The sequence below is a fragment of the Mandrillus leucophaeus genome, unplaced genomic scaffold (assembly GCF_000951045.1).
Source record: "Mandrillus leucophaeus isolate KB7577 unplaced genomic scaffold, Mleu.le_1.0 Scaffold111, whole genome shotgun sequence".
In the NCBI taxonomy this organism is placed as follows: Eukaryota; Metazoa; Chordata; class Mammalia; order Primates; family Cercopithecidae; genus Mandrillus; species Mandrillus leucophaeus.
In genome coordinates, this window is record NW_012099321.1 from 181055 (window position 1) to 208449 (window position 27395).

The 27395-nt window shown below is 39.4% G+C and overlaps 1 protein-coding gene across 2 annotated transcripts in view; it reads right to left on the reverse strand.

Moving 5' to 3' along the window:
• The window catches only part of LOC105548783 (chromosome unknown open reading frame, human C10orf11), a 1000756-nt gene that overhangs the window by 93026 nt on the left and 880335 nt on the right, over positions 1-27395 (reverse strand). The window lies entirely within an intron of this gene.

A 27395-nucleotide genomic window follows, 5' to 3' on the forward strand; every position in this document is an offset into this window, starting at 1 on the left:
CCCCTCCCCGCCCAACATCCAGCAATCCTCTTCACTGGGTCTCTTAGGCCCATTCACTCATCTGCTCACACACTCTAAAACTTGCAGTGAAAGCCACGTTGCTTTGCCCTGGAAGAAGTAAATTACAAAGCTAGCCTGTCATCACACTGAATCCTGTTGCCAATCCACCTGGTGGTACAGGGGAGTCTATCTTCTTCACTTTGGGCAGCCAGGGCCCCACAAGATCCTAGTGGGAACCAAAGTACCCCATAAACTTCAGCAGCAGGAAGAGGCCTGTTTAGAATGATAGCTTTTCCTTTTGATTTACTGTCACTTCCCTTTTCTGAATTTCAAACAAAATCCATAGGTCCCACTTGCATCTCATTTCACTGTTGTTGGCTGTTTTCCCTGGGGAAGCATCTGGCTCACCATTACAGTATTGAAGTTGTGGTTTAAGGTTTTCTGGCTCCTGCAGCTCTAGAGCTCTTCCATGGGCCTGTCTTGGATACAGAGAAGGGCTGATCAAAGAAGGGCAGTTTGGAGAGAGTAGGTCCCCTGCCCATCCCTGAGCCTCCCTGAAGCTGCAGTCTAGCAAAATGCCACCAGGCTAACCAAGGGGCCCGGTGGACTAGTAACAAATCAATCTTAAGAGATCTTTTAAGGGGTCCTGAACTAACAACTTGCCAGCTTTATGCATTGTGGCTCTGTGCACTGCCTCGGTTGGGTAGAAGGAATGAGGCACTTGTAAGGTTATTGAGCACAGCATTTGCACAGGGGAACAGCAGGAAGTGATTTAGCAGCTACACAGGTGTTTTCTTTAATTATGCACTATAGGAAACACTCGCTGAGCTCAACAACCCCCACTGTTCCCTGTGCGCTTTCCCAGTTGTCCAATGTGGGATGCGCTGAGTAGCTGGAGAGGGCTGTTGTCTGGCTGGAGTGCTTCCCAGCAGCCAAGAGACAGGTCCTCTCCTCACATGTACTGCTGGAAATGGCTCCCATGAAAGCCAGACCACACTCCACTCAGCATAGGAAGAGATGGTGCCGGATGCCAGAAGAACTGTGTACCTATGGAAGAATTTCAACTTCTCATAATGGGAATTGGAAGCTGCTGAGACATCTAACTATAACTGCCAAGCTCCAAAGCAGCTGCAAGTGAGATGGGCATCCAAAAATGTTAACAAAAAGGAGCTGGGTGAAGAGGAAGAGGATGGTTCTTCTGGACATTAGACTTCTAAAGTTTTTCCATGGGGATTCGTCTACTACCAACTCCTGTCAACGGATGGGAAGGAACTTATTCTATTCATCTGTTTTTTTTTCATATGGAGAAACTGAGGTGAAGACGGAACTAAAAGAATACCAAGTCAGGTCTCTTAAATCCCCGTCTAGTTCTACGAGACTCTTCTATCTTTCTCCTCAAACATTTAAGTGTATATGAATTGCCTGGCACTCCTGGAAAAGAATGCAGATTCTGATTCAGAAGGTCTAGGGTATTGTCTGAGTGTTTGAGTTCACATTCTGTTTTTTTTGTTTGTTTGTTTTGGTTTGGTTTTTGGTTTTGTTTTGTTTTTTTGTAGACAGGGTTCCCTCTGTGATCCTCACTCTGTGGCACAATGGCAGCTCACTGCAGCCTTGACCTCCCTGGTTCAAGGGAGGTCAAGGCACACCAAGTAGCTGGGACTACAGGTGCATGCCGTCACACCTGGCTAATTTTTGTATTTTTTGTAGAGATGGTGTTTCTCTATGTTGCCCAGGCTAGCCTTGGACTTCTGGACTCAAAGGAACCTGCCCATCTCAGCCTCCCAAAACGCTGAGATTATAGGTGTGTGCTACTGTACCTGGCCTGAGTCCACATTCTTAACAAAAGCCTCAGTGATTCTGTGTAAAACACCCTTTGAGTATCAAGGAAATTTCTTAAGACAACACTTCTCAGAGGACAGAGCCTCCCATAATAGTTTGATGAGGGTTCCTGGCTCTCCCAGTTCACCATCTCCCCCTCCTATCTTTATCACTCCATCAGGAGCTTTATTACACAACTATGCAATCTTGTTGCATTCTGAAAACACATTTATGGTTTTAGAGTTAAGGCACTCTATGTATGGGGAAGAACATTTGTGAAGAACCAGTAAGTACGATGCTAGTTCTCTTTATTTCATGGGAATCAGTCTGGAAGCAATGCACTAAAGGCACCAACAGGTTGCTGTGGAAATCTCAGTGCTCATAGCCTGCTCCCTGACTAATAAGCTATGCGAATACAGGACCGACATTTTAGTAGAGTTCACTGGCAGTGAAGTTCAACAGAGGCTTGTCTCCATCTTCATGACAGGCTCACTGGAGATTTTCTGTTACACAGGACTTTGGTTCTTGATGGCATACCTAGACATTTCACACCATGCATGGTGAGGTCAGGATGAGGCACAAATATTTGCTCATCTCCCCCTGCTGCTTCCCATAACCCAAGAGCACTTCCATTATCTTTCCAGGAAAAATGTGTGTTTGCTACAACGTGGTTATAAACAAAAAGCCCACTGTGCCTTTTGTGTTTTATATTGTCCTTAGAAGTGTTTTAAGCACAAACTCATTTAATTTTCAGAAGTCTGTGAAAGAGATGTTCTTGTACCTATTTTATTTATGAATAAATGGGGACTTGAAAATGTTAAGTAGTGTCACCAAGATCATATAAGAAGAAACATCAGAGCCAGGATGTGAATGCAGGTTTTATCTATGAATAAAGTACTATTTGCAGTTGCTTTCTTTAAAAATAAATGCTAAAACTGCACCCTCCCCTATAGAGGGAAGAGGAAAGAGAAAGTAGCTCTGCAATGCATCTTAGAGTCCACAAATAGAGGCAAAGAACTTTCCTCAGGTTTTGGAGAGTAGGGAAATGAAGAGTGCCAGTAGCATCTACAATGCTTCCCATCCACCCTTATAAGTTTCCTTGGTTAACACCATTCAAGTTACACTTATGTGTGACCACCCTGAGCTGGGCACCCTGAAAGAATCAAGAAAAGGTAAAGATACACAGTTCTTACGATTACGACTTTTACTGTCTAGTCAGAGAAAAAGAGCTAAATCATAGAAAATAATCAGAGGCATTCATGGTGTGTGATCATCTGTCTTCACCACATGCATTAAAGAATGTGTGGAATGCAGATCTCTGTCTTGGCTGCACACTGGAATCATCAGAAAAATTTACATAAATACTGAAGCCACACAGCAATTCTGATGTAATTGATGAAGGCCAATCCTCCTCAAGTGTGATTTTGGACTAGCAGCATTAGCAATAACTCCTACAAATACACATTTTTAGAGCCCCCTACCTGCTGACTTAGAAATGCTGGGTGTGAAGCCCAGAAATGTGTGTTTCCACACATCCTCTGGGTGATCCTGATGCAGGCTAAAAGTCTCAAAGCACTGATAGAGGGTGCAGTGTGAACACTGCGGCTTTTTCCAAGCTCTCCCGGCAGTTCTACTCACAACCACTGACCAACATAGAAGACAATATAGACCAGCCTCTAGAAGAGATGTCCCAGGCCAGTCACTAAATAGGGGACACATTATGAAAGGCTCTGAACATCAGACTGAGCATCTACCTTGAAAATCGGACATTGTGTGTTCTGTCTTCCCCAAAAGGACATAAGCTCTCCAGAAGCAACAGCCACACCTTCTAATTCCCATGTCCCATTCAGAGTTCATCACCCAGTGAGTACTCAGTATATATCTGTCACTCACAATTTCTCATTATTCTGAGTTTGGACAATTACGGGTCGAGCCTTTGGAGACTATGTCTGGCAGAAAAAAAAAAAAAAAAAAAAAAAAGGCCCAAAAGGAAAATGACAGGCTAGCCAAAAGGAGGAAAATTTGGGTGAAAACATGAAGCCCCTGAGTTATAAGCACACATCTCTGATGCTCATCCTAAAGTGCTTGACACTAGTAGGAGGCATTTACAGCAACCATTTCCTCTCCCTATTCCCACCCTCACTCAACCACACATTTCGCAGTGGCACCAAAGCACGTAAAGCATTTATTAAACAGCATGAAATCCATTTAACGCTTCTCTGGATGCACTAATTAGGTTTTGTATTTTGGGGCAGAGCAACACAGAACAGAGGGCAAAATCCTGGGCTTATTAACATTCTGTGCGTCTATTTTGGATTGCGCCATGAGGTATTGAACCCCACCCCCATTTTCAGTCCCAAGTGATGGAGAAAGTTCCTTTTAGGGAGGATAGGAGAAAAAGCTTTCAAAACCTGCAGTCAAAAATAATAAACACTAGTAACAGGCTATCAATCTCTGTGACTTCACCCTGGTCCACAAAGTTCCCCATTTCCATTAATAAACATCTCCAGGAACATTACAGTTCCTTTGGAAAATCCAAAGTGCTTGGCAAGGAGGTTTTGATTTCTAGCCAGCCCTTATTTGGTGCTGTGTGTGGAGGATCTGTTAAGCTTCATGCAATTAGCAGGCATAGACAAGCTTTGAGCAGGGGATATTTTTTAGTTCGTTGAATCATACCAAATCTGAATCTATTTACCAAAAGGAATAAGAAATGTGCATCTGGCTAGGCTCTTAGTAGAGGCTTGAGTAAAACCGTCACATTTTACTGATTTCATAGTGCTATTTTGTCTTGACACTTGGAATTCACCATCAGAAAGAGAAAGGTTGTAAAGTCTCAGACTGGGCTTGCAGGCTGAGGAAAATGGCCTTATTAGTATCTGTGCGTCAAATACCAAATCTTGTTAATATATTTTCAAAGTTTCCAAAGGTGCCTACTAGGGACCTTCGTAAAAAATCAGAATAAAACAAAATAATACTCTGTAGCCAGAAGTGTTCCATAGTGGAGATTTCTGTGGCCCCTGTTCAGCTGGGCTTCCCACATGAATGATACAATGTGCAATGGCCTGTAGGGTCTTCCAAACTGCATCTGATGTGAAACAGAGTTGAGGTCATTCCTTAAAGAAAGGAGCTTGGCTGATCAGGCCCTGATAGTGCTCTCATCCAAAAGACAGAGCTCAAGCTTCCCCATATCCCATTCATCCTCAGGCACCACTGCCAGGAAATAAAAATGTCACATTGGTTCTACTCCACATCCATAGCAGTACGATGGCCAAATCAACAAATCAAACAGAATTTGACAAAAGTATCAATAAACTGCCTGCATATAAGCTATCAATAAGCCATTTTATATTCATCTAAATGTTTACATGTAACTAAAAAATAACAGCACATTCTTCCAAGATTGATTAGTATTGGAAATGAAAACAGTATTAAATATCCAGTGCAGGCCGGTTCAGGTTCAGAGATTTATTGCAATGTCAAGATTCCATATAAAATTCAACAACCCACCCTTGTCTGGAGGAGAGGGGTGACTCTCCTCTATGGGTGCTCAGACTGCAAATATACACAAAACACTGAGGCTAATTTTTTTTTAATTAAATAGCCAAGTTTTTTTTTTTTTTTGAAAGCACTAGGAGTGTGAAAGGAAACAAGCTTCAATCCAAGTGAAATGGCCTAAAAAATGATGCATTTCTATCTGGCTTGTTAGAGGAGTTCCAGGTTGAGGGGGAAACCCTCCTATTTCCCTTAGTGTAATTTGTCCATAGAGTATATAAGGCATGCACATCCCTCCTGGCATATGAAGTCTAGAATATTTATCTTCATCATTACAGCTGACACTTAGTAAATGATTACAGTTGATTCTTGTCATTTGCAGCAGCTATACCCTATAAAGTCTCTGCAAACACTGAATTAGCAAATACTGAACCATTGCTCCTAAGGAAGATACAGGGTTAGGTTCCTGAAAGCCTCTGGTCACAACATTTCTGTCAATTGATTGAGACATAAATCTTGTTGTTTCTGTATTCCTGTTTAAGAAAACTTATTTAAGATATTTTGTTGATTCATTAATGTCGAACTCATGGCCCATAGCACTATAACTTATGCCTGAAGAAAGCTTATCTAACAAATGGATTTTCTCTACAGGGCACATCATGGACTTCTTGGGCTTAGGAATACCATACAGAACTTCAGCACGATACTTGGCGGCCACTTCAAACTGCAAAATCACCCAAAAAACAAACATGTGAAAAGCATAGCACTAAATAGACCATTGGAAAGACATTTGCATACAGTCTGAGAGCTGCAACGAAAAAGCAGTGTCACCTTGTTCAACCTCAGCTGGAAACATGCACATCGGGCAACTCATTTCACTGCTTTGTGCATGTCTATGAATGACTGAGAAAGTGTGTCATGAATATTGATTTGGGGCTACAGATTTCAGTGGGCAGGCAAATTTGCAAACACAGAATCAGGGAATACGGAAGATCAACTGTACGTTACTTGTCCTATGGCTGACGCAGAGAAAACAAAACGGAAAAGCATTAAACTTTGAAAAGTTGAAACTAAAACCCTAAATGCTCTCTCCTAATGGGAGACTGTTGCCAAGTACTTTCTTGATCTGTAGTAAAGAGAAGCCTGAGGGAATGCTAAAGACAGGGTCATGAAAATTCTTGGAGACAATGAAATGTGACTCTGACCATCCGCAGACATCCATGGAACTGCAGAAAAGGTTCAAAGTCGGAGTTACGGCTAAGACCACAATTTTCAAAAACCAACACTCAACTTCCTATAATCAACTTAACCTCAGTAAATTAAGGCAAGGATTAAAACAGTCAGAATTTCAACCAAGTTCTGTGTTGCGGGATTACTATTTCAGACCCCCAAAAATTAAAAAAGAAGGGAAGAAGGAGGTGATATAGTAAGAATGAAAGTCTTCCTTCAAGAGCTGGAAAAGAAAACCTGTTAACATTGGGAAGGTAGAAAGGACAGGCTGGGCACATCAGAGTGCTGATTTTTACTTCAAGTTTTAAGATCTCAAATCTGCATCTCGGGCTTTCATCTGAAATACTGCTTTTTTTTCTTTCTTTCTTTCTTTTTTTTTTTTTTTTTTTTTTTTAATAAGAGTGCAACTTTCTCAGGAGGCCTACTCCTTGGTCTGCACAAAGAAAATGAAAATGTATTTTCAGTAGCTACCTTATGAAAATGGAAGGATCACTCACCTCAAAATAAGACTCTTTTCTTAAAGAACATAAGACATTTTTCTTAGCCATCATCCTGAGCAAATACAGCTTTTCAATGGACATCTGAGTCATGTGCTCTGGTGCCACATCACATGGTCCTCTGCGACTGCTTTCATAGTCACGGGGAAGCACCGGCTCAGGGCCTGCCCTGCCACTACTACTTCCTTTGAGAAATTGGAATATACTGAACATGCTCTTTGGCCTCCATGATAAAACTTTAGAGTGGAACATTTTGCTTGGTAATGTCCAATTACAGAATATATTTGGTGAGTTAAATACAAATAGTGGGAAAATGACCTCAACACACCCCACACTCTAGAAGCCAGGCCCTTGCTCAAACCATAATGCTGAAATTGAATCTGGCTATTTGTTGTTCCTTATTTTAGATGACATCAGGAACAAAGTGGAGACCGAATGACTATTTTTGGGTAGAGATGCTATGCAAGGAGATGTTCTCTGAGGGATATTCATACCCTTTCCCAAGCCCAACAACCCAACCCCTAAGGAGGACGAGGAGAAATACTAGCAGGGTTGACCAGCATAGAATACCTTTTCTTCACTGTGGTGCATACAGTTGGAAGCACTGGGCCTATACAAGTTGACGTGGCCCTTCTAGATTCCTTACTACCCGACTCTGCCACACAGCCAGAGTAATAACAGGATATATCCCTTGGGACATTCCCTTCCATTATTCAGGAGCTTTCTCCTCTCCCACATAACTAAGTAGGATGGTCCCAGAAGATACACCTACCCTTGTCATATACCCTCTTATCCCCTGCCACTTCCCCTATACATCCATGGCAGACGATGGGCCACAAACTCTAATTCTTGTGCTTTCATCTGCTGCTAACTGGTGTGCAAGGCCTTGTCTCACAGAGAAGTGATAAGATTTGCAACTTGGATTTGGGTTTGGAGGTGACCACAAGGAGAACAGACCTTTTGGCCTGCTTTTGTTCTAGCATAGACCCTTAAGTTAGCCTAAGCTGACTAAGGTAAGGGGTCTCCTGTGACATTCATCCTAGCCCATCAGTGTTTTTATTCCTAAAGGCCCTGGCTAATATCAAAGTCTTATCCCATCAGGGATTAGCATCGATGCATACTCTTACCTCGGGACCTTGCAGGAAGAGGTGACCAGCCAAGCCCAGGGTTCACTTATTTTGGTCTTAGGGATAAACAGCATTTTAAAACCTTCAGAATTTCATACCAATTCAATCCCATCAATATATCTTATATTTTCCATTTCTAATCAAGGGATTTGGGCATTGGGTGACAAGTTGAACTAATGTCCTTTAATACCATCCCACACTTTCTTTCTATAATATTCACCAATTCTGGATGGCCATAGATGTTGATCCAATGGGCAACAGACAGTTTTAGATTCTAGGAGACAATTTATTCTATAAACAGAGGCTCTCTTGCTCTCTCCTGCAGACTTCATCTAAAATTAATTTTAAGGGAAGTTGGACAACATGACCTTTAATGGCCTCTCCCACTCTGGCATTCTAGGATGAGGAAGTCATGCTTCAAGCTAAAACTCTGTACTCATGTGGTTGCTCTCTCAAGTCACATGGAATAAAGAGAGCAGAAATACAACTTGGCCCCAGTCAAACCAGATCCCTGCCCTGGATTCTCCATCAAAGAGAAACATATGTGAAAACTCCACCCAATCTGTCCTTCTCTCAACATCCCTAACCCTCTTCCTGTTGCTGTGAAACATCAGAATTTGTCCTTCTCAGCATATGAGACCTCTGTAAAGTCAAGAGATTACAAATAGTCCTGGCAGTTTCCAGAAAAGTCTACTCTGTCATTGGGCACAACAGGGGAATCCACACATCTGGTCCAGGGAAAGGAAATGGAAAAATACAAATAAAAAGGAAGTCAAAGTCGGGCGGGGTGGGGGGTGGCGGTGAGAACAGTTTGGTCTAGCTGAGCGAATGCAGACCCAAATCACCTCCAATTCTCGGTGGGTCATTTTTTTTTCTTTATGTTTAAAGGAACATGTGGGTTTTAAGAATGTTTATTTACTATGTCTCGATTCTCTGCTTGCTTGTTTTCCTCGTTTTAGGATAGCCAAGTTGGTACAAAGAATAATGCAGCCTCAGAGTGACCAAAATCTGCCTTTTTAGGGAGTCTGCATTAAACAACAAAAGAGCATACAATGCAGACACTGCTACTTTCACTATGGAAATAATATGATTAGCGACTCTTTTTAGTTCAATTCCAACATTTAGCATGCCAATAGAGATTAGAATCCTCAATGCAATCACCCAAAGATCAACGTTTTGTATATCTTTCTCCCCCATCTACGTGATTCATCCTAAGAACTATTTATGTGTAACAGACCAAAGAATTCAAAATGAATGTTATTCTAGATTTAGCTTCATACTACATGTGAGTAATAGCCCCCAAATGTGATTTCAAAATAACTTATCAATGAAACGGCTGTTGTGGTAAGCCAGGAAAACTAGATTATGACTGAGAAGATGTGATCCTCAGTTCAGACCCTGATACTAATTGCCTGTGTGACTTTAAGAGGTTCCTGAACTTTTGTAAACGTTCATGACATGAACTTTGAAATGAGTTTTGAGGATTAAATGTAATGTCTCATACAAACATTGAATACATACATAGATATGCATTTTATGTTCTCATAAAACACTGTATTTTTATCTTTGGCTCACTTAATGCATCGAATGGTACAATTATGAACATTAGAACCCTTAATCAGCCAACCGGGCTCTAATTTAATAAAGGAATTTCTGGAATCTACATCCAACTGCTGAGCTACATCAAAATCCACATGATCTTCTATTTAAAACATAAATTTTTTAGTGTCTACAGGAAAAATATATGAATGCATAAATTAATGTCTTAAATACAGGATGAAACATGCTGTTGTGGTTACCGGTTTATCCATCCTGCATGATTTATTCATAAACAATGTAAGACTAGATAATCTATAGCATGGCAAACAAATGTGCCCTGGTTTTGTTCAGATCATTCCTCTAAGCAGATGCTTATCATAGCTCCCTCAAAGTAAAACAGATGTTGCACTGTTGAAAGTCTTGGGAATACATGTTACGAGAAGACTCTGTATGTCATATAACCCCCAGTAGAGGTGAACGGCTTGTCTCCTATTTGAATTCACATACACTTTAGCCATGAGATTTCATTACACCTTAGTTGGCAACTCAATAGACAAATCTTTACTCTTTCATATCCACATGGCCAAACTGGTATCTGCGTAGTAGAATCCCAGCAACTATATGCATAGAAGGGACAGCATATTTAGCCTGATGAAAAGACCTCAATGGATCCAACCCACTGATCAGTCCTTGCAAGAGCTTTATGGAACTCTGCCCTGTAGGAAATCCTGGTCACTGCTAATGATGACTATCTTTAACTATGTTTTAGCAATATTCTTCTATTTCAGAGACCTCTGTGAACATTATAGAATATTACTTATCATTCATATATCAAGTATATTTATTTAGAGGCTACCACAAGTCAGGTACTCCTGTGACTGTTTAAGTCATAGGAGATTCAAATATATAGAAGTCCAGACTCTGTCCACCAAAGTGTACTGTCCGGTAGAGAAGTTGCATGACGTAAGAGAAATACCCCTTATACTAGGAATTTGGAATCCTAGGATATGACTCCATCACATGTAGTGGTTATTTGATAAATATGAGTTTACTTAATGAATGAAAGCATATACAAGTGTATGAGTGAATAAAAAAATACGCAAACATTTTGCTGTTAACTGATCATATTAGGTTACTTAACTTTTTAAACCATCCTCCCCCAGGGCCTTCCAATAACACTTTAATTAAATCCAAACTCCTTACCCCAACATAAAAATATCTTCTTTCCTGGACACTGCTTTCCAGTTTGTTGCTAGCCCACTATACGTCAGCTATTCCTGGCTTTCTTTTAGACCCTCTACTTCACATCTTTGTACCAGCTTTCTAGCCATCTGCATCCTCTGTTCTCACCTTTACCTGATGATATCTTTTTTTTTTTTAATTCAGTGCCCATCTTAAATTTCACACCATCTGCCTGTTAAAGGAGTTGGAGTAGGTAAGTTTTAATTTTATTCCATTTCAGAATTTTCTAAAATTTTGAGGGCAGCAGAAACAGGTGAGTGATTGGGTCTTTCATTTAAAAGAGAGTTAAGTGTTCTGGACCCCACATGGCCTTCCCACACCCCCACTGCAATCAGATGGACCTTGAGGCCCTGACCCAGACCCCAGGGCTTCTTACCATATATTATTGTCTACATCCAAATTGAATGCTCCCTCACACTTAGGTGTATTTGAAGAAGCAGAGTAAGAGCATAGGACATAGGCATAGGCAATCTAGTTGACTTAAAGCATGTCATAAGATGCCACCTACTTCCTGTGCATGCTGATGAGCCATCTGGCAAGTGACCTCAGAACCACAGAGGGCTAGAATTCTCTTCATACTTCCTCAATCAAGCAATGAAGAAAATACAGGAAGATTTTAGGGATAGGTCATTTCTTTGAAGAAAATAATTATAAATGGGTAAAGACAGAACATTGGGCCAGGCATGGTGGCTCACGCCTGTAATCCCAGCACTTTGGGAGGCCAACCCGGGCAGATAACCTGAGGTTGGGAGTTCGAGACCAGCCTGACCAACATGGAGAAATCCCGTCTTTACTAAAAATACAAAATTAGGTGGGTGTGGTAGCACATGCCTGTAATCCCAGCTACTTGGGAGGCTGAGGCAGGAGAATCACTTGCACCCATGAGGCGGAGGTTGTGGTGAGCCAAGATCACACCATTGCACTCCAACTAGGACAACAAAAGCGAAATTCCATCCCCTCCACCCCCCCCACCAGGAAAAAAAAAAAGCATTGAAGAAGCATTTCCTGAAGAATATAGTCTTCACATGCAGCACCGTTCAAAGGAAAATGGAAAAATCCATCTGGCTCCCTAGCTTGCTCAAAATATCCAGCTGTCAATAAAAGTCTATAAAAATGCAAATCAGAAACACACAGAAGAATGCTTCCTAGACATCCCAAATTAAGTCACATCACTTCAAACTTCAAGAGTAGAATCCTATCAAATTAGAGTGACACAGAAACAAGGAACACACCACAGGACCTGCTTGTTGGTCTTAGAGCACAACATTCCCTATTCAAAAATGAGCATAGAAAACCACATGTATACATCTGCCACTATGGATTCCATGAAAAAAGACAACCATAGCATCTAGAATAGGAGCTCTTCCATGTTGACTCAGATGAGGAGGATATATTTGAAATTTTATTTTTACATGAGACAAAAGCAAGATTTAGAACTCATCTGTTTGCTATCCTCAAAAACTCTGTAAAACAGACTCTGTAAAAGAGAATCAGAGTGTCAAAGGAAAAATTATTCTGAGATGAATGAAGAGATAATTAGGAAACTGGCTGGATTAAGAAATTAACCAAGGAAATCCAAAATCCAATGGTAAAATGAAAGTCCATATTTGAGGCAATATAAACAGAAGTAAAACTGAAACAATATAAAATAATAATGTGAAAAAAGTTTAAAGAATATTTCTCAATATTCAGAGGAAAAATATAGAAGAGAAGATGACAGACATGGAGGACAATTTAGATCCAGATGAAGTGTTACTGCAGCAGGAACAGAAAATTTATCACAAAAGAATTAATAAAATAGAAATTACCACAGAGAAAGAAAGACTTTATAAGTTTTATATGCTTATAAGGCTTTAAGTAAAATGGCTTAGTGAGAACCAAATGAAATGAAATTTTTTAGTGACTAGAAATATTAGGGAAGTTCTATTGTGTTTTAAATCTCAATGATAAATTTAAAATCCTACAAAAATGAAAAGGGGAATGAAAGCTTATCTCTAAAGTAGCAAAAATAAGGCTGGCCTCACCCTTCTTTGCAAAATCAAATAAATGTCAGAAGACAATGAAACGATTTGTCCAGAGCAAAGACTAGAAAAGTCTATAACTTAAGAGGTTTATGTCCAAGTTGTTCATGTAAAAAGGCTGCAGGAAGACATTTTACTAAGCTTCAAATCATAAAAACATTAATCATTTTTATTCTCTTCCTGAGAAAGCACACGAAAAATGAATGTCTGTCAACTAATAAAGAAAACGAAAAATCAAGAACTCAAGACTGTGAAATCAAAACTGTAATAGCTAAACTATAAAGAAAATGGCAAGGAACTTTGAAATCAATTAACTTTTTAGGAAAATATATAAAGAACTGTTGCAACATGGGCACAAAATTAAATTCAAAGTCTGGAAAGGTTATATATTTTTAAAAATCTGGATTTTATCTTAAAATGTTGATAGCATAAAACCAGGTAAAAGGAATAAACACAGATAAATACAGAGAAGTAGAAAGTCAGGAAAAGTCCAGATAATTTAGGTTTCTCATTAGAAACTGGTTCTTGAATTTGACAGATGAATATAGGATTTAATAGATAGTTTATAAACAAAAGGATTATCACTAGTACAATTAATGAAAATACTTCAATCTTCCAAACCTCTATATAAGATGAAAACACATAAAACCCAGAATAAAAAGGAAAAAGCAAGAAAGCATTAAACAAAGTTATAAAATTAAGCCCAAATATATGCTATAGCAACAGATGTAAATGCCTTAAGTTTTCCTAATAGGTGTTACAAAATCAAATACATACACATCACCAAAAACATTTAAATAAAATGTAAAAGATGGTTTTAAAATTGAAATAATAGAATATGAGAAAGTCTTGCAAAAAACAGTGATAGCAACAACATATAAGGCAGAAAGCAGCATCTGGAAAAAGAAGATAGTATTTTGTGCTGAGAAAAGGAATCCTCTGCAATGAAGATATAAAGGACATATAACTTATGACATATATAATATATTCATCAAACACCAAAATCTATTTAGCAAAAACTACCAGAAATGAAGAGTTGAAACATATTATACAATTGTCAGCCTCTGACAGATTAAACAAATATTAAAAGGAATGAAATCTTTGAATAACATAATTATAAATAAATACATAAACATATATATACATATATTTCCTTATACCCTTCAAAAAGAAAATATAAGTTCTTTTCAAATACCCCTGAGGCATTTTAAAATGTGTCAATTCATTTAGAATGTTTGATAAAGTTCTTGAAAGCAAAAAACTATATTCTCAAACTTCAGTTTAATAAAACTATAATGTCAGAAATTTAAGTTAAAAAATGAAATAAATCTGGAGATTTCCTCAATAAACATTAGATCACAAAGTAAATAAACATCAATTATACCTACTTTGGAAATAAATGAAAATAAGCAAATTCATATCAAGATTTACAGAATATAGACTCAGAAGTTAACAAAGCATGTAAGCCTGTGAATTGACAGGAGATAACTAAAATTAATTAATTAAGCAATCAGCTTAAGGAGTCATAAAATAAGAGTGCTTGCACAACAAAAGGCTGAAAAAAAAAAAAGAAAATGCATGTAAGCAAAAATCATGAAAAATGGAAAATATTAAAACAGGCTCTCTGCAGAAAAGGAGAGGAACCTAGAGTCTTATTTAGAAAAAAATACAACTAAAGACTTAGAATTTAAGAAATAATATCAAAAGAGATATCGGAATATTTCAGAGCACTAACATGTCAACAGACAGCATTTTTCATCTATCCAACTGGTAAAGTTGGAGAGAAAATACCTAGTACTGGCTAGAGAATGATTACGCTACCATTGGAATGTAAATTGGAAATAGCGTATTTGGATCAAAATGTTTCATTATGTATCAAGTGCCTTAAAAATATTCATACTCTTTTACTAAGTAATGACTTGTTAATTTATGCTAAGAGAGATATTAAAAATTTTGATGATTTATGTTTTTATAGTACCTCCATATGTTGGGACATTAAGGAGCTGTTAAAAAAATTGCTTTTGAAGATTATTTTATGGCATGGTAAATCCACCCTATAATGGCTGGTATAAAAGAGAAGGATATAAAACTAAATATACAGTATGAATTCTATTTAGTGAAAAGCAAAATATAGATGACAACAGACTGACATTTTAACTGTAATTATTTTATGCAGTTATATTTTGGGTTATTTAAATATTTTCTATATGCTTTTTAATATGTTAACGAACATCTATTCTTTTACTATCAAAATAAACTCTTCAAAATAAATGTAAAAGATTTCTAGCCAAGATAACATTGTAAACTTACACATTCGATACCTTTTCCTTGCTACACCACAAAAAGCAATTCTAGCCGAAATTCCAAAAATTAAAAGTTGTATCTATAACCAATACAAGACGAACATTTCTTATACACTGGAAAAGTACTGAAACAGACATCAAGGAAAAAATGCTGGAATCATGGGGTTATTGAACTCTAGGTTAGAAACAGACAAAGGCAAAGAGAAGGCTGTCACAGAACACTGAATTAGGGCCGCAAGCCTGACTCACAGGCTAAAACTCGTAGGGTCTCCAATCTGAATGGGTAAAACAAGAAAAACATAAGGCTGTGAACTGTACCACCATGTACATGTGAGACACGAATGAACAGAGCAAATCACACAGATCAGATTTGTGACAAGCTGCTAAGTACTGGATCTGCAATATCCCCAATACGACTGAGTCAGGAATCCCAGTCCACTAGCATAGAACTTGTTTCTGACCTGAGATTCTCAGGGAGCCACATGGAAGCTACTGAAAATCTGCAAAACATGATGGATATTTAAAGGTTTATTTTTAAAGACAGTTTTCACTCTAGATGAGCAAGTAACCTAAAATTCAAAACCAATAAGGAAAAACAGAACCAAGAAGATATCCACAAAACTCAACAATGAGAGGAAAATTTGACTACAGAAAAAAAATGCACATAATTGTCTCTGAAAAACCTTAAAAAATACTTAAAGTAAAAGATAATATCCTTTTGAATAAGAAAGCATTATGTAAACTAATAGATATAAAATGAGAAAAACAACTAATAAAATAATCAATATAGAAGACAGAATCAACTAGAAGACAGAAAATATAATTGAAATTTCAAAACTCTATAGATGAAATTAACACAAGAGTTTCTGTGGTTAAAGAGAACACTAATGAACTGGAAGGCAGTAGTGAGGAAATAATTCTGAGTGCAGCACTGAGACATAATGAGGTTAAAAAAAGAGAGAAATTAAGTAATATGGAGTATTCAACATATACTGAATATGATTTCCAGAATTTAGGCCACAGCAGGAATACTGGGAAGCAATTTAAACACCTAACAATAGAGAACTTCTGCGTAACTAAGGAAAACCCTAAATTCTCACACTAAAGGCACACACCGACTCAGCTGAGCATAATAAATAAAGACCACTCTGCATAGTATTCCATAGTGTATATGTGCCACATTTTCTTAATCCAGTCTGTCACTGATGGACATTTGGGTTGATTCTAAGTCTTTGCTATTGTGAATAGTGCCGCAATAAACATACGTGTGTGTGCACATGTACCCTAGAACTTAAAGTATAATTTAAAAAAAAAAAAAAAAAGAGCAAGGGCTTTGGAGTTTGGGTCCTGGCTCAGAAAAAAAAAAAAAAAAAAAGACCACTCTGCACCTAGAAATACTGCAAGGCAGGTCTGCCCAAAGGGCTCTGAGTGGAATTAACATGTGCCACTTCCCAGCCAAAGCATAAGTAAGTGGGTGAAAGTTTTACAGGCAATGGGGCAGCTCCAACTTGCCTTTTCTTGAGATGAAAACCTGGATCTGTGAGTCACCAAGTGGACTGCAGGAATCACACAATTACATAGCTCACTTTGTACAAGACTTTTGTTGTGTTAACCTACTAGATTTTGGAAGTACTAGTTACTAGCTTAACTTGACTAATGAAACACCTTTATGAGAAACACATAAACATGGTTACAAAATATTAAGAAAAAATTAAATTTAGAAGAAAAAGCAGCATGATTAGCAATCTTGACATAAAAGATATCTGTAGAACTCCTCGTTAGGGAATAACGACAAGAAAATAAGTCTGCTTCATGTTCAGTACAGACACAGTTATTTTGATTTTTCAAATATGTTCAATCCACAGTTTAATCCACAGATGAAAAACCATGGATACGGAGGGTTGACGACATATGGGTGTGCACTGCAGCTTTGCTCATAATAGCAAAAATTTGGGATCATCTGTGTAGGAATGAATAAATAAACTGCATCAAATTTATATGATGGAGTACTGTACAGCAGTTAAAATGAGTGAATGCAATGTATATACCTCAACACAGATAATTCTCAAAAACACAATGTTGATAAAATAAAAACACATTGTCAAAAGGTATAGTATAATACTACGATAATAATTTTAAAAAATACTAAAACAATGCTCTATACTGTTTATAACTGTATACATATCTATGCAATAAAACGATAAAAATAGACTAGCTACACACCAAATGTATGACAATATTTGCTTCGGGGAAGCTGGGACTAGGGAGAGGAATGTGAGGGACTTCAATTATTTCTAAATATTTTATTTCTTAGTAATAAAAATAATCTGAAGTCAATATGACAAAATGTTAGCACTTTTTCATATTCAGTTGAGTTGGGAAAGCATGAGTAACATTACATTTTCCTCCATGACTTTTTAATTTTTAAAACTGTTTAATGAAAAAGCAAACAAACAAAACCTTTTCTTGTTTCCCTCCACTCCAAGTTGTCACTAGTCTATTTTTTGGAATGCAGCAAGTCTTAAATTTGATCCTTGGCAGGAATGGAATAAGATATTATCCAAGGAGGGACTCCAACTCAAACCTCTCCCTCTGTGTAGTCTCACCAATCTGGTTTGTTGAACTTATTTCCTGGAGAACAAATCCCATCTATATTTTCAAGGCTTTCCCAATGGACAGTGGGAATGATATAAGCTATAGCATGGCTGTGATTAACTCTGGCAAATGAAGAATTTACTGCTGTGCATGTGTCCTGAGTTTAGGTAACAGACAAATAAACATCAGTGATGACCTGCATCTGCAGGGTCAGAAGCAAACAGACCTCTGAGGGGAGTCAGAGCCCTGAAGAATGTTAATGCTTCAGAATCAGAACCTGCTCTTGCCAAGACCCTGAAGCAAAGAGGGACTGTGCTGGTTGGATAGCAGCAGAGACCTTTTCTAAAAGCAGGCAGTACAACTAGAAAATGTGATCACTGCCTTTCAGGAGAGAGGAGAGAAACTGACCACAGTAAGTGTTGTGATACCAGCCTTCTGTTCTTTATTATTCACAAAATCCGAGGGCAAATTATCCTATATCAGCTACCAGATTATGGAGAAGGCTAGGCATTCCTGGAATAGTTAATGGCTTTTAATCACCACATGCCCTCTAGATCCTTGAGAAGAAGACCTGTGTCTTAATCTACCAAGTATTCCCCATAGTGCTTTGCACCGTGCTTTGTCCTTCATAGGCACACTATACATGCACATACAGTGGGAATACTTACATACACATATGAACATAAGTATATATCTGGATATAAATATACATATGTGTGTATACATGAACATATATGTATATATGTACATGAATACTATTATAGATATAATTTTTACATATTACAAATATATGCAAATATGTATACACTATACACACACATATAGTACACATACAGATACACACACACATACACATACTGATCCAAACTTCTTTTCCCCCCTTGTCCTTCTTCCTGGCCTACGCATTTTAGAGAGTTTGGCCTTTGGTTAATATTATTCACCATCTTGGGTTCCAGTGTCTCTAACAGGCTCTTGCATTCTCCTTCAACATGTGATAGGGTGAGTTCTGAGTTGAGAGCAACCTAAGTCTGTGCTTGGCTGGATGTGTAACCACACCATCAGAATAGATTATTTGGGACTTGGAGTACCAGAGAGAATAGAAGGGATTTCTAAACAAGCTGGGCTGCAGGCTGTCAAATGAGCTACAAGTCACTGATGCACTTTTAAAACAAAATTGAGATTTGAACCCAGTATTGAATTCTGTTGCCTCTTGAGAATGGTCACCTTTCCACATCCACACTGAAGTGACTTCAGTCTGAGACCAGGGCTCAAGCCCAGCTCTTGTTACCCATTTCTACCGCAGCTTTTGTGATCCCCATTGAACAACACCTCTTCTTTCAGCTGTGTTCTGATCAAGCACTGTGTACTCCATTTGCTGGGCTGAGCCTGGGCAAGGTCTTGAAATAAAAGAGATCAAAGTCATTGTCCTCTGAATCAGCAGAGGTTTTCTGTGAGGTTCAGATTAGATGAAAGTGATCTATGCCAGAGGAAAACCGCACCCCTCAACTCCCTTTTCTATAACGCCAGCATGTTTTCTCAGAGGAAACGCGAACACCCCACCCAGGGACTAGCTGAACAAAGCTTTGGTTTTGTAGAATGGGAAGCAAAGGCCTGAGAAGTGAAGACCTATCCATTCTGTACTCATGTTAAATACCAAGGTGAGTCGGCACTCATCCACTCAGCCTTCCATGGGGCTTTCTTTCATCCAAGTAGAAGGTTTCCTTGTCCTTACACCCATCCTTACCAGGACTTAGAAAGGTGCTTAATAAAATAAAAACCAGGAGAAGAAACCAGTATAAACCCAAAAGGGTAATATTAAGTTAATTTTAATTCATAAGCTCGCACAGAACCAATTACTTGTTTATTCCAAAAGATTTCAAATATTCTGGCATCCAATGAGGACAGCTTCTGAAATGCCAAAATATAACCTTACAAACCATGATAAGTTAAAATCTATATAGCTGGTGGTGATAGGCAAATGAAAAATCTCGCCTGCCACGTCTAGAGGGAGCAAGGCTGTGGTTGAAACATAAATGTGGATAAAGCACTTTAAACTCTACACTATGCTGTACTGATAGCTAGCAAAGTGATATTAAAGATGGTTTCATCTGGTGAGACCCCTTAGTTTTTCTCAATATAACACTAGCTACTACAACTATCATGGCCCACGTGCTTGCCATCCCAGAGTCTCAGAAAGCTAACTACCATTATCTAATCAGCAAAGTTCTAGTCAGCAAAGTGCTAAACTAAAACTGTGAATTCTGGATGACAGCCAAACTCTAGCTTGGATTATCTCAAAGATGTGATGCTGGAGTTAAGGTAGTGGATGATCAGTCGATGGAAGGAAGGCTGTTACCCAACTTAAACTGCAAGCATTTTGGAAAACAGCATTTGCAAGAGAATGCAAAATAGAAAGCCCCTTAAGTCAAACAAATATGTGCATGCTGGGTCTTACGTTTGAAACTGTACACATCTGTTTGTCTTAAGGCTGTTTGATCTAAGTTCAGGTACCAGGTACCTGATGGCTTTCATGATTCTAGGAGGTACAGGTGAAGAAACACTGTACTAGGAATGAAGGCACCCCAATCCTATTCCTGACTCCATAGCTAATTCATCCTTGGCCATGTTTTTGCCTCACTTTCCTCATCAGTTAAATCAAGATGTAAGATTAGTCCACGATTATGTTTTTGCATACCCAAAAATTGAACAATTTTTTGAGACCTAGGTGGAGTAAATCTTCACTTATGCCCATCCAAATAAAGAAAAAGACATCACACAAATGGAAGAATGATTGCATCTTCCCTCAGAAATTAAAATGTTCTATATTAGAAGACAACTGAACACCAGAGCTTATTCATTACATGAGACTTGTCGCAGAAGCTCAGCAAATAAATATTTCTATGCACCCCTAAAAAGACAAATCAACTGATTTTTAAGATAAAATACTTGACTATACATATGAGTTAGGTATTTGTTTTTATAGGGGTTTTTTGAGACAGGGTCTCACTCTGTGACTCCACCCAAAGCAGTGGTGTGATCACAGCTCACTGCAGCCTTCACCTCTCCACTCAAGCAATTTTCTAACCCCAGCCTCCTGAGTAGCTGGGACCACAGGCACATGTCACCACACCCAGATAATTTTTTATTTTTTATTTGTAGAGACAGGGTCTCACTATGTTGCCCAGGCTGGTCTCGAACTCCTGGACTCAAGCAATCTTCCACCTAAGCCTCCCAAAGTGCTAGGATTATAGGTGTAAGCCACCACATCTAGCCTATGATTTAGTTTTACCTTTTCATTTTAAGGTAAGAACCTAAACCTCTGAGAGGGGAAGCAAGGTTATGAGAAAATATGTAAATGCCTGGGATTAAAGCCACATGATAAGTGTTCCATCAATCTCAGTCACAGGACCCCATGTTCAGGCATTTTTTCCTTCAATTACTTCATTCTACTAAACATTTTTGCTTTGATGGATAATGATAATTTTCTTGCATAAAACCAAGGGGTAGCAATAATCGCGTATTTACCCTGTGTGCCAAACTAGACATATTTTTGGGGCAATAACCTTACACTAATCTTTAAGAATTACATGATTATTAGGCTTTTCATCAGAGCAATTAAATTAAAAAGAAATGCTCATCAAAATTAGTGCTTTCTATGAACAAACTTTGTCCATTTAAATTTGGGAATAATACACCAAAGTGTTTCTGGACATTCCAGGCAGAGAGACTAGGTGGCAGATGGGAGGTGGCTGCTATAACTACGAAAATACTGCTTCAGTGAGCACAGTGCCACAGAGACCCAGCCTCTGGCTTTTGCAGGTTAGTCTAGGAGAGGCAGTAATGCCTAATACCTATGATTACTGGAGCCACAAAATAAAAACGGAAAATCTTCCTTAGGCTAGGTAAGAATCTCATGTGTATGCCAAGTGTAATGAGTCTTTGAAAGAAGAACAAGAGGAGGTACACGGCTGGGGAGAGGAGTAGCGGGCACAGCCTCGCACATCCACATCCTGCTGGATGAGGGCTGGAAAGGCTACCACTTCCCCTGTGCAATTCCAAACACATTCTGCTACAGAACATTATAGGGGGCTCTCTATTGATGAATGGGGAACATGAAAGACCATACTTTGTGTGTGCTTTGGCCTAGGTGTATTTGTTGTTGTTCTTAGTTTGGGTTTAGCCCTTTATATGCATTATTTGTTTAACAGTCCCAACATTCCTTTGAGGTAGATACTATCAGTGTCCCCATTTTACAGATGACACAACCGTGACACATAGAGGGTCGGTAATTTTCTCGCGGTTTCACAGATAGTAAGTGAAAACATGAGGATAAAAAATGAAATTGCCCAGGCAACTATTAGTGTTACCCCACATTGTCTCCTGAAGCTGAGAGAAATGGAGAAGTGTATTCTGTTTGCTTTAGAAACTAAGTCCAATTGACTTGATTTCTCTCACCCTTAATTACCACAGCAAAATCCTAAGTCAGAGAGAAGGAGAGAGAAGAGAGAGAGAGAAGCCTTCCCAAGATGAAAGAGTCACCCTACAATATTACTCATGCACCATCTGGTGTGTGTTCCCTCCTCTGTAAATAATGAAGAAGGTGTTGATGGAAATAAGGAATGCAAGCAGAAGATTTACCAGTAAGAAGGAATATGAGAAGAAAAGATTCTTAGGTTGGTTTATTATGAGCCCAGTCAATTATAAGCAGCACATTCTGACACCACTGTAAATAATACACTCTGTCAGAGTCAGCTGATAGAGATTTTCTGTTCAATATATTGTCATAGACACATGATGAAGGGGAGACGTGGGGTGGCATATGCGGTACACAGGAATAAATATGTGAATAATCTCACCAGCTTTGAGACTTCCAAATACTAACTATGACAGATATGAACTACAGTGCATTCCCATTCTGAGACTACAGGACTAATGATGATAAGTTGAGCAGTCTAATATCCATCTTTACCGTGTACAGCCGGATCTGATGGTTCTGCTTGAAGGGGCATCATTTGACCTGGCCTACTTCCAGTCATGTAATAATGAGAAGCATTTAACTGGGTCAAATGGAATGCTAGAGCGAAAGGGATCTGAAATCATCCACCACAACCCTCCCATTGTACAAACGAGGGAAATCAGACTAAGTAAAGTTAATTGCCTTGTCCAAGATCAATTACAAAGCCAGTTACAGACAGTTCTACTGAACTCAGCGAAACTAAAAGAGGGCTGACCTTATTTCAGGTCTAGATGGGGTATCAGGGAAATGGAGGCCATTTTGGGGTGAGAAGTAATACCCTCAATATTTTACCCACCCTGAACCATGACTATGAAGATTATTTATTTGGCCATTTGAAGTTATGTGCATTGTGATTGTTTAGTCAATTTGTCCACAAATGATAGGACTCATTCCATCACTATTGGCTGATACTATCTAAATCTTACATGGCCAATGAGCTTTACTCAAGTTCCAAACCTTTCGAGAGGCTTTCCCAGACCGTACCACTCTCTTTGCCCTCACTGCCTCCCATACCCTTGGTATCACTGACTTACAGATTATACTGGATTCTTAATTGCTCTTGTATCTTTAACATAATGATCTATGTACAGTGTCAATTACTTAAGCTTGAGGAATGTAGCTCATGAGATGCCGCCAAGAGTGAGATGAACTCCTACACTTTACTCCCAACCTTGGGAATCAGAAGTCCTGGTGAGTGATGGGTAAGATTTTTAAAGACTTCTCCAAGGGGTCACTCTATACCCTACAGTTCGAAAAACTCTGCCCTAAAGAACCTTTTTGACCAGAATTGGTTCAGAAGACATGATGCTAGCTGTTCTTCTGTTTCTGAGATTTCAGATAATGACAATATTTAGAGGGAAACCCCAAAAGATACTCCCCTACCCATACCTCTGCATTCAGCACAGGGGACTACCACTGTTACCTTCCATCCCTGCTGGCACCTCTCAGAAGCACTGGGTGCAGGTGCAGTGGCACTTTGGGAGCCTGCAGCCAGCAGTGAGGATCAAGGAGCACTCCTGACCTTCTTGTCTAATCCTGTGATCGCTCAGACAGCTTGGTCCTGTGATTCACACTCACTTGAGTGAGGTTAGGAGCTCACTGAATTCTTTCTAAACTAAGACAACACTTTTCCTTTGTGTTAGTTTAGGCATATCTTGTAGCTGGGCCCTCTCCCTGCTAAGGATCGAGCAGTGCAAGGAGAGAATGATGTTTTTGAATCAGAAGAACAGACTGTGCATGAACCACCATGCACCCTCAACCCAACCACGACCCAGGCAAACATTAAGTAATTGGCCCTAATTAGCAAAAGTAAGGGCAATATTAGGAAACAAGCTGATGATAGATATTTAAATGTCACAGATATGTCTTTAAGCATTCCTGCCTCATAAAACCTTCCCTGAAATTTAAAAAAAAAAAAAAAATTCTCTTTGGGGCTTGCTACTGTATTTCTTTTAGAGTCTGAAATCTCCCTGTATGCTTTTGTGTCACAGAGATAATAATCGACCTGGAGAGAAATGTGTATATTTGTCTTTGTTAGATTCAAATTTAATTTAGGTAAAATATTAATGGAGTAAGCAGCCAAAAATTAATTTCACTCATGTTTATATTTTCCAAATCAAATACCGAGTTCAACTACTGAGTATTCATCATAAGCTTACTTATTGTACATTTTCATCATAGTTCACTTAGGCTCAATTTTGACAACACGGTGTATGTACATATGGCAGGTATGCCATATACATTGTCTAAACATATATCTCTAAATTGCCAGAAATTTGACAAACTTCATTTAAAAAGTCTGAATGTTTGAATCACCCAAAAGCCATCTGAATACACATTAACATATACATTTGGATTCAAATTTATGAAACAGCATGAGAAATAGCTTTCTTAACTCCACAGTAATAAAGAATCAAGAAACAGATATTTTTTCAATTTCTTCCCATTACATTTTATGTCCACATTTAGATGTATCTGGGAAGATCTCTAAACTGACACCACAGTGAGAGGCCCCTGGGATGCACAAATATCATTTCCATGACACTCAGAAAACGGGGGAAAAGAGGAAAATGTGAGCGGCGATAAATTGGAGCTAATCTCTTTCTGCCACAACCTGAAATGATACTTGGCCAGGTAATCTCCCCATCCTCCATGCCGTAATAAGAGCTTGTCTATCTCTCCCAGATGCCCAACCTGAGTACTAGTATCTCCCCCAAATGCTTGTACGAGAAATTTCCTAATGGGATTCCAAGGCTCTGAAAGAAAGAGAGAAATGAAAAATAATTCTGTCATGCAATGAGCATTGTAAGTTTAAAGAATAAGCAAAGCTCAGTGTTTGAGGCCTGCTATAAAGAAAACAAATAATGGATTCTTTGGGGTCGTAAAGCTCAACGAACCATAAACCACACACAGAGCCTCTGATGAGGGTCCTCGGAGCCTTCTGGAGCTCTGTTCAGTGTGATGCTGGGCCCTGACCCATTGCTTATATCCCCTCATGTCCAAGCAATGAGATTCTTCCTTCTACGTGTGAAGAGCACAGATGCCAAGGGTTCTCAGGCTTCCTGCCTCACCACACGTTTGTGTTTTGATAATGTCTCTGGGCACATGTGAGCTCAAGGACACCTCTGTTTCACACTAAGGGGAAGTGAAGCCCCATCAGTAACAGAGAGTTGCCTCTGACTAGGTGGATGACTTGGGATAAGTCACTAGCCTCCCTGCTCTTCAGTTTCCTCATCTGAAAATCTGTGATACAACCTAACTTATGGTTCTTATGAGGACCAAATAAAATAAGCAGGTAAAGCCACTGGCAGAGGACTGGCTCAGAGGAAGCTTTAGCAATGACCACCATCCCTTAGGTTGGTGGAAGAAGCAGGACTGATCCAAAGGACTTGTTTGTTACAAATTCAATCAAATGAGTGTCCCAAAGCAGGTGAGGAGAGATGGAGAACGCACGCATTCTGCCCTTCCCAGGGATCTTTCCGGAAAGGTTTTCCTGGTTCCTCTGCTGTCACATTTTCTGTTGCACTTTAAGCCTTGGTATGAATGTCACTGGATTCTGGGCATTGTCTTCTTTTGCCTGCCTGTCTTATTTTACTCTTGTTTACTGTTTTCCTCACCAGATGTACACACCTGAATTCAGGATTTACCCAGAGAAGGCTGCCCAGAACTGTGAGCACAGTAGGTCCTCAATAAACATTTCCCAGGGGGCTAATTGAAAGGAAAACAAACAAAATAAAACAATAAAATTAAGGTGTTGGAAGAAGCTGTGCTCTCATCTTGGCTCTGGCAACAAATATCTCTTTAACCTTGGAAAATTTCTTTGGACATCAGTTTCTTCATCTGTAAAGATAATCTCCAGTTTCCTTTGTGGCGCTAAAATTCTCTAACTTGAAGAAAAACAGCTGCAAAAGGATTCTCTGTTATCTGGTCTGCTAAGCTGTTCAGGCAGAGGAATGAGACCAGCTGAGCCTGGATCCGTCGCTATGGCCAACTTTTCAAACTCCAGTTCCTTCTGTTTCTTCCAGTTGTTCTTGCTGGTCCTGTTTTATTTATTCACTTTTTTAGACGAGGCAAGTTCAAAGCAATGAGCCCATTGCTATGATTAAAACACCACTGGGTCTGTGCCATCACTATCTGACAGGGCTGGAACCAAAAGCTCTGCACACCAAGAGGAGAAAATGTGTTCACAAACCAGAGAAGTCCTGTTTGAGGCAGCTCAGGTAGGTGGAGGGAGAAGGAAGGTAGGCCCCACTGGCTCTGGCTGCAGTCTCCCCTAACAAAGCCCCATCCACCTGACAAATCGAAGGCTTGGCCAGATTTATGAGTTTTCTAAACTCAATCAGAACGCAGCCCACTCTGACCTATAGAAGGTCACTCAACCGTATTGAATATTTGTCAGCATTCCATGGCTAAAGATAAAGTGAATAGACGTCCAAGACAGATTTAGAAATGTCCCTACATATCCCTGGAAACTGTGAGCGTCTGTCTGGGTGTGAAGAGCACAGGGGTGGATTACCCTTCCCTGAGCACCGATGCTCTCCCCACAGGAACCTGCTGCGCCTGCTCCAAAGCCAGCATCTTGTCACTGTCACTCAGCAGCTCGAGAAGCAAAGGCACAGGGAGTGCCACACCTCCCTGCACAAGGGTTCACTTTGAAACCTGTAGAGAAGGTGAGGGCAGCAGCATGAAAAGCCTGACGTGCAGGTGGCCCAGCCCACATTCCACAGGGTTCCTGTGGAACCCCAAGTGGCCTGGGTCATCACAGCCATCCTAGGAGGGGAACACAAGCCTGGTTACATTTTCCACCCTTTCGCCCTTTACAGCCCAATGACAACAGAGTCTTTTCTTCACACACTTATTTTTCACTCACAGAGAGTATTAATGACTCTGCATTCACTAATGTACTCCACATTTGTCCTTGAGCACTGTGGGAAGCGGGAGCCAGCCTCTATTTCACTAACTCTACCACCAACCTCTACTCATCTGCTTCTCACATGAGAACATCAGAGACATGG